General features: G+C 38.2%; 1 long non-coding RNA gene across 1 annotated transcript in view; it reads right to left on the reverse strand.

Annotated features, from left to right (window-relative positions):
- The window catches only part of LOC137496484 (uncharacterized), a 32,519-nt gene extending 15,286 nt beyond the window's left edge, over positions 1-17,233 (reverse strand). Inside the window, exons 1-3 of the long non-coding RNA XR_011016876.2 lie at positions 17,035-17,233; positions 11,918-11,995; positions 9,878-9,942 (exon numbers count right to left, since the gene is read on the reverse strand). This is a non-coding gene — a long non-coding RNA (uncharacterized lncRNA). The remainder of the gene's footprint in view (positions 1-9,877; positions 9,943-11,917; positions 11,996-17,034) is intronic.
- Between the last annotated feature and the right edge of the window lie 468 nt (positions 17,234-17,701).

Here is a 17,701-nt window from a genome sequence, read left to right on the forward strand (position 1 = left end):
TGTCTCTTTTAAGGAAGAATTCGCTCCTGTCCTACCAAACCGACTAGTCATGATGTGTTTTTAAACAGGTTTACCATGGTCAAATATACACTGTGAGAAGTGAACCATCAGAGCAGCCTAAAAATGCGCTATACCTCAAAAACCTAAAATATTACAGTTTTCTGTAAAAAATTAGAATCACTATTCTTAACATTATACTTAAATATTTCAACTTAAATGACTTATTTACTAATATCAATTCATTATAATAAAATAAAATAAAAATAAAGATATTTAAAGTCTTTTTTTTGCTTCAAACTATTTTAAATGAATTCTTTACATGTCAATTCTTTGTCATTTTAGTAATTTATGAGTTAGAAATGTTTCTACACTTGCAATATTTTGTATAATTCTTTTAATTATACAGTTATTTTATTATTTAATTTAATTATTTTGATTTTAAATAATTGGTTTAAGATGTAACTTTCAGAAAACCTGGATAAATACATCTTTGATGGAATTTAGTATAGGAAAACAATGTAATTGAATGTTTTTGTGCGCTTAAATATCTTTAAGACTTATATTAGGTTTAACTATTTGCCTGCATTTAAAACAAAAGATCTTATATACTAATATTAAATTCAGTTGTTTACATTAATTAAACATTTAAAAGCTTAAATATCTTAAATTCTACACTGTAAAACCCAACAGTCAACTTTATCATATGTAATGAGTGTAGTAAACTCTACTCATTTGAAAAGAGTTTTGAACTGAGTGTTGAAGGTACTGAGCTAATTAAATACTTCATTATTTCAACGTAAATGGAGTACTCAGAGTACTCATCTAGATACGTTTTGAACTCAAATGGTTTGAGTTATCTTAACTTTTTGGGTTTTACAATGTAATATAAGGTTGGATTTCTCCCCTCCACAGCTAAAAAGTAATACATTTTGATGTCATTATAACTTGCTGAAGATAATACTACTGTAGTCTTTTTACTTGAAATATTAAATAAAATTTCTAACTACATTTTGATTCTTAGTAAATATTATTTTAGCAAGATTTGCAAGCAATATTCTTCTACAGCTGCAACATTCTGACTGTTAAGTGTCATTATATACAACTAGACATGTTTAAATATCAAATACATGTTTAATATTAGATGTTAAAGACAATATTCCCTATTAAATCTGCAATAAAAATATAAATATTGGGCAGATTAGATTAGATTAGATTAGATTAGATTAGATTAGATTAGATTCAACCTCATTGTCATTACACATGTACAAATACAAGGCAATGAAATGCTGTTTAGGTCTAATCAGGAGTGTAATAGCACCAAGTACAGGATAAAGATATAAGTTATAAAGTGCAATTATAAAAAAACTATGGTGATATTTACAGATGGATATACTATGAACATTTTATACAGGTTGTATTAACTATGATCAGAGATATACTATAGATGAATATATGTACAGGTTGCTGTTAATAATAAGAAGAATGCAGATAGATATTAACAAAATTACAAATGTATATGCACAGTGAAAACATGTGCAATATCAATACAATATCAATATTATCTCACTTCAACTCAGAATTCGAATATCTCTCAACTAACATTTTCATAATAATATATGTAAAAGTGCTGAAAATGACCCAGATCCAGCATCTCATGCCCTCTCATCTCCTTCAAAAGCCCTCACCTCTCCATCCTGGAGAAAGTACCTGAATTCTCATCAGCTCTGGGAAACCTGACACCACAGGAGGACACTGGGCTGTTTAATATTTCAGAGCATCACCTTTCCACCGAAATAAAAGAAAGGCCATAAGAAAGAGATATGCAGATGGCAGAAAGACATGACAACCTGCCTGCATCTGTGGTTCTGGAACTAAAGCACCACCAAAACTTCTTTTAAACTACCATATTTCAGTAGTTAGTCACTGAAAGAGTTGTGAGTCATCTCCGTGTGCCGTGGACCGAGCCGCGTGGAAGCACAAGCCCTGTATTTTTGCCTGAGTAACACAGCGTAGCTCTGTGCTTCTCTACTGCCCACCTCACAATACACAAACAGCGGCTGGTCAGCCAGCGCTGACGCCCCTCCGACGAACCACCGGCTCTTCAACCACCGCTGACTTACAGGATGCTCAAATGAGCCTCAGTCATGAGAAGCGAAAAAGGGAGACTCTAGTAGCTCTCCTATGTGACTCAGAGACAGTTCTTAGTCACTCCATTCACAGAGGAAGAGTAAAAGCTGTGGATTAAACGCTGTGGTTTGATACACTAGAAAACATTTACGACTATTTTGAAGATATATTACTAGTGTTAGATATGTGCATTCGTACAAAGTAATATGTTATAAATGGTTGAGAATTCAGAATCATTTAATCCATGAGATGAATAGCAATTCTTTTGGTCTATGAAAGTTTTTGCCATGATATTTTTAGGTTTGAATATATAAATTGAGGTATTATGTTGTGTTATAGTATATAGATATTCAATTATAAATATTTCATTTAATATTTTGCTAGAAAACATTAATTAAACAATGACTGGTCAGATTACTTTTAATATATTAGGTAGAAAAAAATAGAAGTTTAATTTAGTTTTACACTTTTAGCCTAAACTTTTTGTACTGTAAAAATACTGTAGTTCATATTTGAAGTGGATCAAAAATTCTAAATTAAATATGTCTTAAAATAGCATCGTTGTTTAATAGTTTTTGAACAACTTCTCTGTAAAAAAAATATGATCAATTAGTCATGACAACATATGTTTTTAGTTCATTGTAACTTATTAAACTACGTTAATCATATTCTAACTTAATTTGATAAATTATGCAAGCTGTTTTAAGTCAGTTTAACATAATATAAGTTTCATGGCCTCAAAAGCTTAAATTGTTTTAGCTTAAAAATTTAAGGCATTAAAAAACTCAGATTTTTTTACAGAGTTTGAATAAAACTTTTGATCATCTACTGTTTTACATTGATCAATAAGTCGCTGTGATATCTGTTTTATGCTCATTTAACTTATTATAATAGTGTTTAATCATTTTCTTTAAATCTTACAAGATTTGACTTTAAGATGTTTTAGTGTAAATTTAAATTTATTTGATTCAACTTAACAAAAAAGGCTGCAACTATTATATTACTGTGTTATTTTTACATTATTTAGTATATTTGATATAAATCCTGTTGAATTCCAGAGAATTCAGGTGCACAAAATAACAATATAAATCAACTGCCTTCGGTCTGAATCTCCTCCTACGCTCGGCATCTCTTTACAGCAATCTGTACCCAACATTCAGGCTGTGTTGAAGCTCCTGCTGCTTCAGCCTGCATGGTGAAACTGAGCTTGACCACTGTACAGACGGCGTGTGTTCCAACAGAGTGGAGGAGGAGGCGATGAATCACACATCGTAACGCGTCAACTTGCCGATTTGACTTTTTTTGTCGATGATTTGCTCTCGTTCATTTAGTTGTCAGTGGGTTGAGAGCTGATGAGTAGAGGGTGAATTAAATAAAAAAGGAACATCCTGGATCTGTTTCTTGACTCTTCTTTATTCTTTTTATGTATTATAGAATTATCGGATCGGGTTTCGGTATTGGTAGATACTCAAAATTAAATGACTCAGACTCAATGGCAAAAAAACAAAACTGATCAGCACATTCCTAGTTTTAACCTCAACATTGGGTCAAATATGGAAAAAACAACAATGTTGGGATCATTTTTTAATGAAGTTCAAATGACACTTTTAACTCAACAGTTGGGTTTGTCCATATTTTACCCAGATTTGGGTTGAAACAACTAATTTAAAGTGCAGCCCTATCTATAGAGTTCTATCTATAGGTACATAATGATGACAACAACTCCATACCGGAACACAGAAATAGCCCCAAATTCTTCACATTGCTGAGGTGTAAAAGGTGTGAGCTATAGCTGCCAACACCACCATAAATGTAAAGATGAAAGACTCGTCCGCCCTGCCAAAACTGCCCTCAGCAACCTCACTGGAACCTGATAAACTACGACCTGACACAAAACAGAGGTCAAGAAGACAGATTTAGAAGGAATGTGAGAACAGCGACACAAATATCCCGAATCAATTTTGCAACTAATTGCTTCCAAACGACCCACAACTCCCAGATCGAACCACATGAAACAAAGACACACTTGCAAAAGAGAAGCACAGTTGTCATTTTTGTCTGTGCGCAAATAAGCGTTCACCTGCAAAACAAGCAGCTCCATCTGAGCAGGTAGAATGTGACCCGTGCTGTAATCAGACTCATCCGGGGCGGTTTGCACAACGGGTAAAGCAGCTGCCAACATCAGGTGACCACATCAATCCTTAGGCGCACTGGTGACAGAGACGTGTGCGAATGAGCTAAAAAATCACATGAGTTGCTCGGCTTGTTTGAGCCACTCTGGAATTGGGTTGAAAGACGTCAGGGTGACGCTCTGCAGTTTCACGGCTGCTGTGCATGCCTGCTAGGTCCCAGCACGCCGGTCTCTGCCAGTCTGGCCTCAGGCACTGGATGTCTATATTAGGCGGCTGCCGGCGGGCAGGGGTGCAGCTGTGATGTCATTGTCATGCAGTGGTGGCATGACTTCATGCGTCTTATCGGCTGCAGATAGCCCTGCGTGCTTGTGTTATATTCTGCCACATGCATTGACACGCTCTTCCTCCATCACTTCACCAGCATGCAGCATTTAAAAAAGGCACAAGACCGTGTGCCTAGATACCTTGTAACCATGCCAACCATCTGTTTGACATACTGTAGCTGACAAGACAATGAGGGATTGAGCCGGTGAGTGGAGGCGAATCTGACCCTGATCCAGGAATGCGAAACATTTCTATTGAGGAAACGAACAGTCTATTAATGATTAGCCTTACGACTGCGGTTATAATTGTCTGACACTTTGTGACTGCTGGAGATGCCTTGCAGAACAATGGGACCCTTCTGCATACGCGGAGGCAATCTTCATTTTTCACTTCACTCTGACTGGGCGGCTAATATGAAACACGATGGCGGAGGAAATCTATCATGTGACTGATTTATTTAAGCATGCCATGGAAGCGGTCGTAAACTTCTGTTCTTGGAATGAGCTGGTCTCTGCTAAAAGTGATGCAATAAAAGAGCGTGTAATGCGAAATACTGACAAAGGAATGTCTTTACTAAAATAGAAAAGAATGTGAGTGTAGTACAGTCAAGTACAAACATACAACATGACTTGTGTAGCTTAACAAATGATTCTTAAGAAATATTACAAATAATTATTCAGTTCAATTCATTTTTATTTCTAAAGCGCTTTTAAAGTGTAGATTGTGCCAAAGCAGCTTATCGTAGAAGTTCTGGTAAATTGAAACTGTCAGTCCAGTTTTCAGAGTTGAAGTTCAGTTTAGTTTAGTTCAGAGTGGTTTAAATTTCACTGCGGAAAGTTCAAACACTGTAGAGAAAAGCCATCGATGTGCAGTAGTAATGCGAATTCATTTATACGTGCATATGAAGTTAGTTCACTATTATTAAAACTGGACTGACACAGTTTCAATTTACTAGAGCTTTTATGTTAAGCTACTTTGACACAATTTACATTGTAAAAGTGCTATAGAAATAAAGATGAGTTGAATTAAAAAGATTTTTCATGTTCAATAAAACAGTATTTGATTAGTTAGTCAATTTAATACATTTTTCAATATGATGTCTTTGATGGTAGTCACATGACTATGTGCTGATTTGGTGCACAAGAAATGCTTCTAATTCACTTCAGCACAATAGTACTGCATTAGAAAATGTGCATTCTCTTCAGGACTCTTTAAAATAGTATAAAGATATGATTGATTGTCACTTTCAATCAAGACAAGGAAAGGCTTGATGACTGACCCTACACAATCGTTTAGAATGTGATGTATTTTACTAAATTTATACTATTTTTGTTTTATTTAATAAATCTTACTCTGTACTAGGCATGGGATAATAACCATTTCAAGGTATACCACTGTTTGGAAAAGTAAAAGTTTTAAAACCACTAAAATTTTCTGCTATATCGTTCCTAAGTTATTTTTATTTTTGTTATTTATTTTAAATTTTTAAAAAAATGTTTTGTTTGTTTTTAGGACAACAGTATCTCCAGCAGAAAATATCAGAAAAATCTGTGTTTTTGAAACAAATGAAGACAGCAGAAGTCAATGATTCATTTGAATTCTTTAACCTGACGTGTTTACTGTTCCCAAATAGAATAAATATTTCTCAAAATAAAATATATTGTTGTAAAAGGGGGAAAAAGTTTTACCCAGACATTTAAAAAGAGCATATATTAGAGAAGTAATCACAAAACTGTCAAACCGTGATATTTTTATCCAAGGTTATCATACAATCAGAAACTTAAACCAGCCCATGCTTACTCTGGTCAGCTGTTAAAAATGAACATGCCTGCTAAAACACTTAATCAAAGGCTTATAACTGTCATGTCTATAAATAAAATAAAATATAGGTATTGTATATATTAGAAATATGTAACAAAATTCTGATCGATACATTGCTAAAGATTTTAGGCTTCTAATTTAATTATTGGATTATAAAATGAAGCCTGACTCTAAAGAACAATAAGGAAGCATTTCCTTTTAGTGAGCGATAAATCAATCTGCTAATAAGAGTGATGTTATGCCTTTCCTGTCCCATTTGAAGGGCTTTGGGTGGATGCTGGGTGGGAAACTGTGAGATATGGTAAAAGAAGCATGAGCGGCTCTTTCTCAACCCCTTGGCTGGCCCTTTAAAAGGTGTCAGATGAAAAGCATGAGAGACTGTTGCTTTTGCTCACTCTGCTTCTAGCATTCTTCTGTCCTCGCCCCCTCAACACCCACGTCTTTTCTCTCCTCCTCAGCTGCCCACACACTCCCAGCTCACGCTTACACTGACACACGCCCAAGACCCCTCACCCTGCCGCCTCTAGTTGTCCCTATAAACTCAGGATGCAGGACCCCCGCCTTGCGCCATGGTGACCCCATCCGCTCTGGTCCACGCTTCCCCCTGCGTATATCCTGTGAGTGGGCTGGTCCACCAGCAAGAGAAAGAGAGAGAGACTGCGAAAGGAGAGCCACTGTTTCCCTTTTACGCCCCCTCTCCATATCCAGCACTGGATCCAGCGAGGGTGACCAGTGGCAGACGCCCTCGTCCTGGAAGTTCCGAACACGTTCTTTTGATACATTCCATTCCACGCCAAGAAGGCTTTCCTGCTCTCACGCCCAGCCCCCCACCCTCTGCTCCCAGCCTCCCCCAGCCCAGACAAGGGCTCTTTCAGGGCTTCCTGGAGTACCACCTTCAATTATCTCAGGGCCCGAGAGAAAGTGCTGATGTTATACAATGCTGATAAAGTTTCCCTCATGCATTCCTTGTGAAGGCAGAGTGGCGTAATCAAAGGCGGAACTGATTACTCTGGCCCGGGATTTCACTGGACAATGGCAGGAGCGACCAGAAAAAGGGAGACTCCGAGAAGAACAGATAAGAGAATTGGGGGGAAAGAGAGACAGAAAGTAACCTTGGGCTGGAAGATCGAGCTGAAAAAGCCAGCCAGTGGGGAGTGTCTGAAGGAGGGAAGACATGACATTAAAAAAAGTAAAAGAAARAGAGAGAGAGAGAGAGAGAGAGAGAGAGAGAGAGAGAGAGAGAGAGAGAGAGAGAGAGAGAGAGAGAGAAAGTTAGGGCTCTTCTCCAGCTGTTAACAGAGCTACAGGTCAGCAGGGTTCATTTCCTCCAGAGCACACACGTCTTTATCTGGATCATCTGCCGACAGAGCTGATAGGAGCCTGGGGGACGCTAGGGGTGTCTACCACAGGCCCAGCCTGTGTCCCTTTGTCTTTAATTTAAGAGGGGCGCACAGCTCGTCGTCACACATCCCCTGCAGACTTCCTGGTGCTACTGTATTGTCCGCCTCTGCCCTCGCGTGTGATACAGGGTGTAAATCGGACTTCTCTGATCCACAGTGACTCTCCGTCAGTGTTATGTCTGCCGACGCACAATGGTTTTCACATATACATTAGGTTAAATGTAATTTTTGAAAGTTTTTGGAAGATACCCTGTAGGCACAGGACATCAACATGATGTCTTGTTGACGTTTCACCCCAATGTCATGGGGACGGTGGATTTTGTTTGGAAATTAAAATCGCGCTGACATCAGAACCCAACGTCAGGCTGACGTCAATGTTCAATGTCCAACCTAAAACCAACCTAAAATCAACCAAATATCAACTTCTAATCATGTTACACCTTGAGGTTGTGTGGAAGTTACCACTATAACATCTATCAAATATTGGATTTTGGTCACTTTCCAACAAAACCTTAAATCAACCAAATATCCACGTAATTTTTTGATATTGTTATTGGACGTCAAAATAACCTTGTCCTTAGATGCTGGCTAGACATTGAATTTTGGTCACCTGACATCATGACCTAAATCTAACCTAATATTAACCTCTTATGATGTTGTGTGCCTGCTGGGTAGTATTGAATTACTAAGGATTCAAAAGAATTTGAAGTATTTTATCTTCAGATATATTTATTTCAGACTGCTGATCAATTTATCTTTGGAAGTAAACATATTCCATGATACCAAAAGGGATTTTGAGGTTATTGGAGCTGTTTTTGGCATTTAAGATATCGCAAAACTGATGATGTCCAATCAAATAATAATCATTAATAACTAATTGCAAGTCTTTCATTCTTTTCCCAGTTCCTTACATGTGTCATGTTAAAAAGGAATAAATATAATATGTGCAAACTGAGTCAGTTTGTTTGGTAGAAGCAAATGCACATATACCGTTTGAAAACACCAGCTGCCGAATTCTTCAACAGCGATGAGTCAAAAAAGTGACACATTTTCTGTTTTTGTGACCATGGAGGGCCACTTGAGCCTTGCTGATGGATCTGACACACACACACACACACACGAAAGTTTGGAGTCAATCTTTACTTGATGAATGTAGTGATGCTGACCAGGCAACGCTGCATGAAGGAAACTCAGCCTTGTCAGGGAAACAAAAGTCTTCTGTCTGAACAGTGATGTATAAATAAGGACTAAATCTGAGTGAGTACAATAATCTTTGACATATGACTCACGCCACTGCCTCATTCATGTGTAATACTACTCTCTCCAAAGAGCACAAAAAAGATACTAGTCACAGGTTGAGCAGAGGGGACGATGTGTCATCAGTTTGATGAAAATAAATAAGTGAATCGATCGTTCATCTTGACGTTATTAACATCTTACAACACAAGAGAGGTGAAGGAGAGGTGGAAGACAGGAGAAGAGAGGAGAAAAGAGGAGAAGAGTTGCCCCTGTGTGGGTCTGAACAAGGATGAGTCACAAGTTTGCTGCCCACTCAAACACCCACACAAACCAGAGAGAGTGGGTGTGAAAACGCTGGGCTCGAAGCCTACGGGCTTTACACTTAGTGAAAGCAGGAGAGAGATGATGGTTCTGTCGCTCTCTTTCACTTACTCCTCTGCACACATACACCTCTTCTACCCACGAGCTGAGCCCACATCGAGGGAGCATTTGATGATGTCATCTCCTCACATCTAAAGACGCACAGCACTCGGGATAATGTGTGGGCTATTATCCTCTATACGTTTGAGCTGCATGCGTGTAAAATTCAGATTCTTTTTGGTAGGCTTTGCTCTCAAACTTTTTCTTCTCACACATTTGACCGCATTTCTTCTCACCAGCACCTCCTGCTGCGCACCAATCTCACTTTCTTTGCACAGACCCAGGATCAAGTCTGGCACCTGCCAATCATCACCCTTGCTTTTAAAAGCACGCCATCAAAAGTCTGGTGATTGGTAAAAATGCCCAGCTCACTTTAGCTCAGGAAAGACACTAAAGGAAAAATGTTCAACCTACCGGTGCAGGATGAGTGTGAGATTCGGTTTTATCAAGTCCTATTCCAGGAATCGCCATCTGATGCTCTAGGGGAACATGAGAAGGAGAATAAATGTGTGTTAATATCAAAAGTGCATATATTGCTCACAAAACCATTCCATCCATCTTGGACCAAGATTAGGTTGTATAACACGTCCAATTCAAATTAAACCCTTCAGGACTGTGAAGGAACATTTTTTTGAAACGGACCAGCTAGATGACACTCAAGTGAGACAGATTGCTCATTAGAATATTTCACATTTGTCTGTGGGCGATTCTTCATCACAACTCAAATAATCTCCAGAGATGAGGGCTTCACTTGCAAAACAATCTCAAATCGCACAAATAACCACGTCATTCCTTGCTTTTGAATAATTGCGGACTTTATATTAATTACAACCCCGGTAGCAGTGAACTCTACACTGTGGATAAAAGGTGTAAAATACTATTGTGTAACTGAATGCGAAAATGTGGCAATTATACAGCCCTTGCTATTAAAAGGGAAGCTCTTTTAAGGCACTTTGAGGTACTTAACTGAAATATACTGTGGTATGAATCATTCACATCCTTATCATTATGCCAGTTGAGGTACTGGATCCATTAACAGCACTTTTGAGGGCGAAAAGAAAAAGGATTATAAAAAAAAAACTCCCTGACACGTCTGACAGCACAAAGAAGACTCTGTTAATGCGCTACTTTGTAACTGATCAGACATGCCATTTGCCGAAAATTGAAATTACATTTTGACATAGGTTTACTAAGAAATAATCCAATTTCTCCTGTGCACCAGTGAAGAATTCAACAAATATGACACGCCAAGCTTTGAGCCTTTTACGTACGCAAAGCAGAAGATTAGCTGAATAAAAATGCAGCCTGTCATTTGCTAAACTGCGGCCATATTTTACAATATTAGCAACAAACAAATTAAGATGGGAAATAGGACCGTTTTTTTTTTTACATCTTCCACATGAGGTTTACTCTCATCAACCTCAGCACAAAGAGCGTCTCATGTGTGCCCCCTGATGGAAAATATTTGAAACAAAAAAGTACAAATTCACACTAAACAGGTATTTAAAAAAATACTAGGCTAATGATTTGTGGGTGCAGGAGCACAGATTGGAAAAATATCTAATTAAATAAGCCTAATTACTCATTAAATATGCAAGCACAATTTTAATTGCTTATTCAGAGCATTGTGGCTTAATAATTGCTTTAGCAACACTATTACCTCTAATTTAAGCTAATCTAACAATGAATTCAAAGTTTTTACACCCAATTGCTCCAATTGTAATGATGGGTGTTGGGGTGAGGAGGTTCGTTGAATCTTTATACACATAATGTGTCCGTTCAGTCCACTTGCAGGCGTCTGGCCACTGCACTTCATCTTCCTAGGCTGTGCTGTTATCCTTGTCATTTAGGGGGGAGAAAAAGAGGAAAGGGGAAATGTGTCCCCCCTTGTTTCCCCTCTCTAAACTCGCCTCTCTCTTATTCCCCAACTCAATTCTTTCGGTCCCCCCGGGGCAACAGCATTCCAAAACACACACAAGAATTTCCTTTTCTTCAGTTCACAAACCCTCCCCTCCAACCTCACTTCAAGAAGAGGAAAAAAGGATACATCACCCTCTACCAAATGGTCCTTACATTAAATAACATGAATAAGGAAATAAAACGTCCGTGACAAATGGTTAAATCACTTTTTCACAGTCTCCCTGTCTCTCTATAAAATACCACACACACACACACACACACACACACACACACACACACTGCATGCTCTAAGTGTGTCTCGTGCATGCGGCATTGTAAGTTCTCGGTTTAAAACACAAAGCAACACAAATGCAGGAAGAAGCGAGAACAAGAAATTATTCTTCATATACAGCATGTTTTATATTTGTAGCGTATTACCGCTATAGTTTTGTGTACATGCAATTTAAACGATACAGGGATTAAGCAAACGCTAAACAAAGCATGTACAATCCGCAGCTTATGGTACAATAAAATCATAAAACACACAGGACGCACCTTTTGTTTGAGTTTGCTGCATGCGTTCGCGTTCTTCCTCCGCGCACCATCACCGCTGATAGCGGACAATCTGTTTCTCTGTGTCCAGGAAAGGAAAAAAAGAAAAGAAAAGAAAGAAAGGCATGAAAAAATGAGCGCATTCGACAAAATGAAAGTACGGCTCCTTCGAGAGGGCAGAAACACTTCATGTTCATCATCGCATGTTTCATTCATCTGCTTGTCATTTCCCCCTTCCTTGCGCCGGCCGCCCTTTCACGCTGTGCATTAACATACAGAATGACTTGGAAATGCCACTGCTGCTGCCCCATTCACATGCTGACTTCACTAACCAGCATTCAGTTCAGAAATCCCCCTCTGTCGGGGCCGTCCCTTCGCGCTTGGATATAACTAAGATACAAAGCACTGCAGTTAGCATAATATATAGGCTATCACACGATTTGAGGAAACTCCTAAGTCAAAAATAGACTTTCCTGCAAAAGGCGAAAGTTATATGGTGAGATGACATCAATTTTTGACGACGTACGTGCATGTTTCTGAGAACAGAAGGGGTAAAACTGCGGCGGCCTCAAATAACTTTAATTTGTAGGCAGATAAAGATTTCAACAGTAAATTCAAAGGGGAATTTGTCAGTACATTTTGTTGTTCTTCTAATTCGAAAATACTATAAATTACATTTAAAATTACTACAAGGAGTCGCTGGGATCTTTTAAAAAATTCCAATGGGTTGTTAGGCTAGGTATGCTATCTGTGTACGTTAAACTGCAAACGCTTAATTTAGTGTCTTTCGGGGATTAAATTCAGTCAGATGTAAACTATCTTAAATGATCTCATTTAAAAATAATACATAAATATGGTTGTGATCGGCATAAGTAAACGTGTAATAAAATAATTTATTTATTTACTTAATTTTTGCTCTCGACGAAGCCGCTCTCGACCTTTGTTGCTATGGTTACCAAACGCGACTTCTTTTTGTAAGCTTCAATAAGTTCACTTTCACTAGCTTGTCATCCAACTTTTGTAGTTTGTGAAATTTCCATTGTGGTACACCAAAGAGCTAAAGTAACATGTTTTGGAAGCATTGCTTCAAAAAACTTATTAGCCAGTAGACAATTCTTCAAGATCTAATCTCAAGAATTTTTCAATCTCCAAAGGACCACAGAGACAGCACAATAACCACAAAGAAAATGGTTCTTGCAGTAAAGATCATTAAGTAATATTTATTTGAAAGATTTTGTTATCAGGGAACTGAACACGTTTATAGCGCTCAATTGTTACTCTAAAATTAGTTTAGAGCATTTAATCCGATTGAGGAGGAAGTTAACAATAGCTTTTAATTCAAGATTAGTCAATATTAAGTTACAACAACCATTTCTTCTGTATTTAGGTGCTTTAAGCCTAAATTCACAGATGTGGGTTCTCAAATTCGTTCAATAAAGATTATTGTCCTTAACTGGGATAACCTTGAAAATATTACACATTTAGAATGATATCTCAAAGGACAAAAGACAGTTTAATACCAAGTCAACATCAATGGAAATGTAGAAAGCCTCAATTACTTTCCTAAGACACAATTTCAATTGCAGAGCATGCCAAATGCTAAAAAATTTGCATTTCAAGAAATGAGTAATATATGTTCACTCAATTAAGTTGTTTTGTTATTGTACACTGATATGGGAAACCAGTTTTGTGTACAACATGTGTTACCCTAACATGGTATGGGAGTTCACCTAACTGACCACATCTCATTCACAACACATCATCAGCTCTCTTCTTCAATCCTTGTCCCGAATGCAGAAAGGATGCATGGGGGAAATACAACAGCTGTGGGAGGTGCCCAACAATTTACATAAAATTTCCAAAGTGCCAGATTGGCAAATGATGAAATGTCTAGTTTTTTCCATTCTCTCTCACACTTTCAGAGGCAGCATCTCAGAGAAGGCTTGCAAGGGAAGGATGAGCAGATGAACTTGGGGAAATTTTCACTATCTATCAAGAAACACATTTCTACGACTCTAAGGGTGCATTCAAAATTGATGCAAAATGCGCATATTGAAGTCCTAATTACTAAAGGTTGCAAAAATAATAATCCATCAAGCTTCGATAAATAAATGTATTATTATTATAATTATTTATCATTTATTTATTAATTTTACACAAAAAATGTATTTGTAGCTAATTTGTAGCTAACCTACATTGTTCCGACCTAATCAGTGTGAGCACATCTGCACACAGAAAATATGAAAACATAACCTGCACAGCGTGTCTCTTCAGCCTGCTCACACACACAGCGCAGTATGAACCTTTACTGGTATGGAAACATTTTAAATATCAGTTTCACAGCTGCTTCAGCCAAACAACACAAGTGAGAGACAAAGAGTGAGAACAAAAGTGCTTATAATTAAATCGCTGTACACTAAAGTGGATTAGTGCACTTTCCTATAACCAGATTTCGGTTTTAAATCTGTCCCTTTTACCATACTTAAAATAGTGCAACTAAACTAAATCCATTTTTTTACACCTATATGCAACTATTCAGAAACATCTACATGCTTAAGCTAATTATTTTTTGGAAAAAAGATGGGGTTGAAGAAGGTTATTTATTTGTTTAACGCTTAGAACCAACTAACTAAATTCTGTTTGTCACATCCAGAGATAAATTCCCTTAGCAATTTAGAAACATCTAAATGTTAAAGAAAAAAAGAGAAATGTACACTATATGAACTCTGTATTTCTGTAGAGCAATGATGGCAACATGACTATCCTTCAGTTATATCAAAATCAATAATGGCTCGTTTTCATAAATTTCAGCACTGGCCTTTTCAAATTACTGTCGCAAAAACATTCAGCAAACAGAATGCAAAAATACAGTTTCATGTTATAACACAATGATCCAGTCACGTTGTACAAACTGAGAATACAAAATTTTTTAAAATCAAGAAGCAGACATCTTTCACTTAACACATTTAAATATATTCGTAAAAGATTTGAAAGAAGCTTTCTATTTAATGAGAAGTGAAATCTGCACAAAGAATTATGCCAGCTGTACTACTTGGCAGTAAGCACACTTGTGGATCAAGTAAAATCCGCTGGCAAATACAATTTTTCCTCCACTTGCAGCACGATATTGAATCAATGCTATAGTATTTATGAATAGCATTGTTAAGAAATGGTAGAACGTCGACGTAAAAATCAAAAAGGTGCGTTAAGGACTAGGTATTTTTGCACCTTGCTTTAGATGCAAACAAAAGCAACCAAAAGCTGAATGAATTCTCTTAATCTCTTCCTGACAATCATCGGCAACTTCAGTGGGCTGTGGCTAGAACTTGTTTAACCATAGTCTAAAGGACATGTTGCCTTTGTTTAGTTAGACCAGATATATATTGTAATGAATAACCACTCCTGTTAAACACAGCTCAAATGACGCTATTCATCATCCTCCATAAATCACCATTTAATTTAGATGCAATCTTTGGTTTAGAATTCTCAGGTAGACTTAAAAATCAGGATGTGCGGTAAAAAAGAGAAAAAAGATAGTGTTATTTTGTAATTTTTGCTAATAATTCATAATCTAGTGAAGCAAAAATCTTTCAGGAGTGGACAAGAATCTGAATTCCTGAATGCAATGTCATCTTAAAGGAATTCAGATGAACTTTCACCTCTTTCCTCATTCAGGCAGTCAACTATACAATTGATTTCCAATGTAGGCAAATACACTCATCCTAAATGCAAACAGACTTCTCAAAAAAGACATATTAAACGAATAGATGTTTTAGATCATTAATATACAAGATAAACTCAAATTCTTGAGTCTGGCAATGCCACTAAAATACCTCAAATCCCAAAGATTAAATCAGTTCAAATCAATCAGGCCTTATCGCCAACTGAATCATTATTGAGTCATCTTGCATGTACAACTTATATATTAGCTTCTACGCCCTTAAATGAGGTGGTCTGCATACATTGTTCTGTTAGTGAGTGAATCTGTGCACTCTTACTCTTACTAAACGTAAAAGCGCAAGCGGCACATCAATAGAAACGTCCCTCTTTGTTTGTCATTTGTAAGGACGGAATGAGACCACCTCTCGGACCACACACCATTTAAATTCATCGGCGCATTAATCAGTGAACTGGAAATGAAAAATATCGCCAACCCCGCGGGGAAAAGACAGCAAGACACTTGAGGCTCCCAGCAGACACTGCGATTCTAACAGCACCACAGGTGGGTCTCTTTGTATCCCCTCCCGGTTGTGCCCCATTTTGGGAAAGCCCCTCGGCGGCAGGCAGCAACCGTCTCCAGCTGAACCTGAAATACAAGCCCGAACACTGGATTTTCCCACTGCAGCGATTCCCAGGGATCCGTCTGAGCTAAACCCTCTTAAATGTCCCCCTGGCTTTTGTCTTCACGTTTCAGCTGAAATTCGCAGCATTCATCGAGCGCTGCTTCAGAGAGCACAGGAATGCTCCGGGTTTGACAGGCACCCCTGGCTTTCTCCAAATGTATGCGCTGGGTGGAATATTTCACATACACACATACACACTTGTGCGCACACGCACTTGGTCATCACCCACACACATCGACTACACCCTCCCACACAAAAACCTATATCCAAAACACCCACACACACACATACTCATGTGCTCCTGAGTGCACATGGCACACACACACATCCACCCACACACATGCTCTAACACAATAAGTTTCTCATGATCTGCACACAAGAGGATACAACGCAAACAAAAATATACCTCACGTAATGACATTAGCCGAGTCCCTTTGGCAAAGTCCAAGCAGTTTGGGAAGAAGCCGATAGGTGAGCGCTCCATTTATCTCTTTTTAACTGCAGAGAACAAAGAGCAAAGCTACATTTCTGTCCCTGTTACATTCCATTCCAGATACTCTCTCAGCACAGAGAAAACAATTACAGATCGCACTCTTTCAGCGGCTTGGAGAATCCACTCTCACTGCAAAGCAAGAGGCGCCTCTTTTCTATTCACAAGGAGATGAAATTCACCACATTTTTAGCATTCGAGAGACTGAGCCAAAAGTTTACATCATTGCAGAAACACTCATTCCATCTAATCAAAAAGTTGAAGTCGCGTCTTTAAAAGTGTCTTACCTGCACGCTTGGTGTGATTTGTGTCTTCCTTTTTCTTGTCACTCCATTTCCTCCAGTGCTCATGTGCCTGTGACTGACTACAGTATCCTGTTAAGATCTGCTGCTTTGTCTGTGTTTGTGTGTCTGTGTGTGTGTGTGTATGTATGTGTGTGTTTGTGGCTGAGCTTTTGCCGTTCTCTGCGAGTGTCATGCTGGAAGTGTTGTATCCACAGGCTGCCTTGGGTTTAACTACATAGCATCTCTCCACCCCCATGGCTGCATGGTGCGTGTGTGAGCAGGGAAGGTTTCCTGCCTACACGGCTGTGTAAGTCGGCCCCCAGACCCCCCCAACACACACACACACACACACACACACACACACACACACACACACACACACACACACACACACACACACACACATTCACTGCCTACTTTAAAATGCCGTCACCTGACCAGCCTACCACAGTCAGCCCACACATACTTCAGTTTTTTCCTCTTTTTTTTTTTCCTCCAGGTTTTTCTTTTTTTTTCATCAGTTTTTCACATCTCAATTATGGCTATGCGAGAAACAGTAATGAAAACAAGCAAAATAATCAATGAAAAAGCACAAGAAGTCTGCATGCTGCTGCTCACAGAGGTTATTTTCGCCAACAAGAGGCGTTTCAAGTAACAAACTCTTCATCAG

The sequence above is a fragment of the Danio rerio genome, chromosome 9, assembly GCF_049306965.1.
Source record: "Danio rerio strain Tuebingen ecotype United States chromosome 9, GRCz12tu, whole genome shotgun sequence".
Lineage (NCBI taxonomy): Eukaryota > Metazoa > Chordata > Actinopteri > Cypriniformes > Danionidae > Danio > Danio rerio.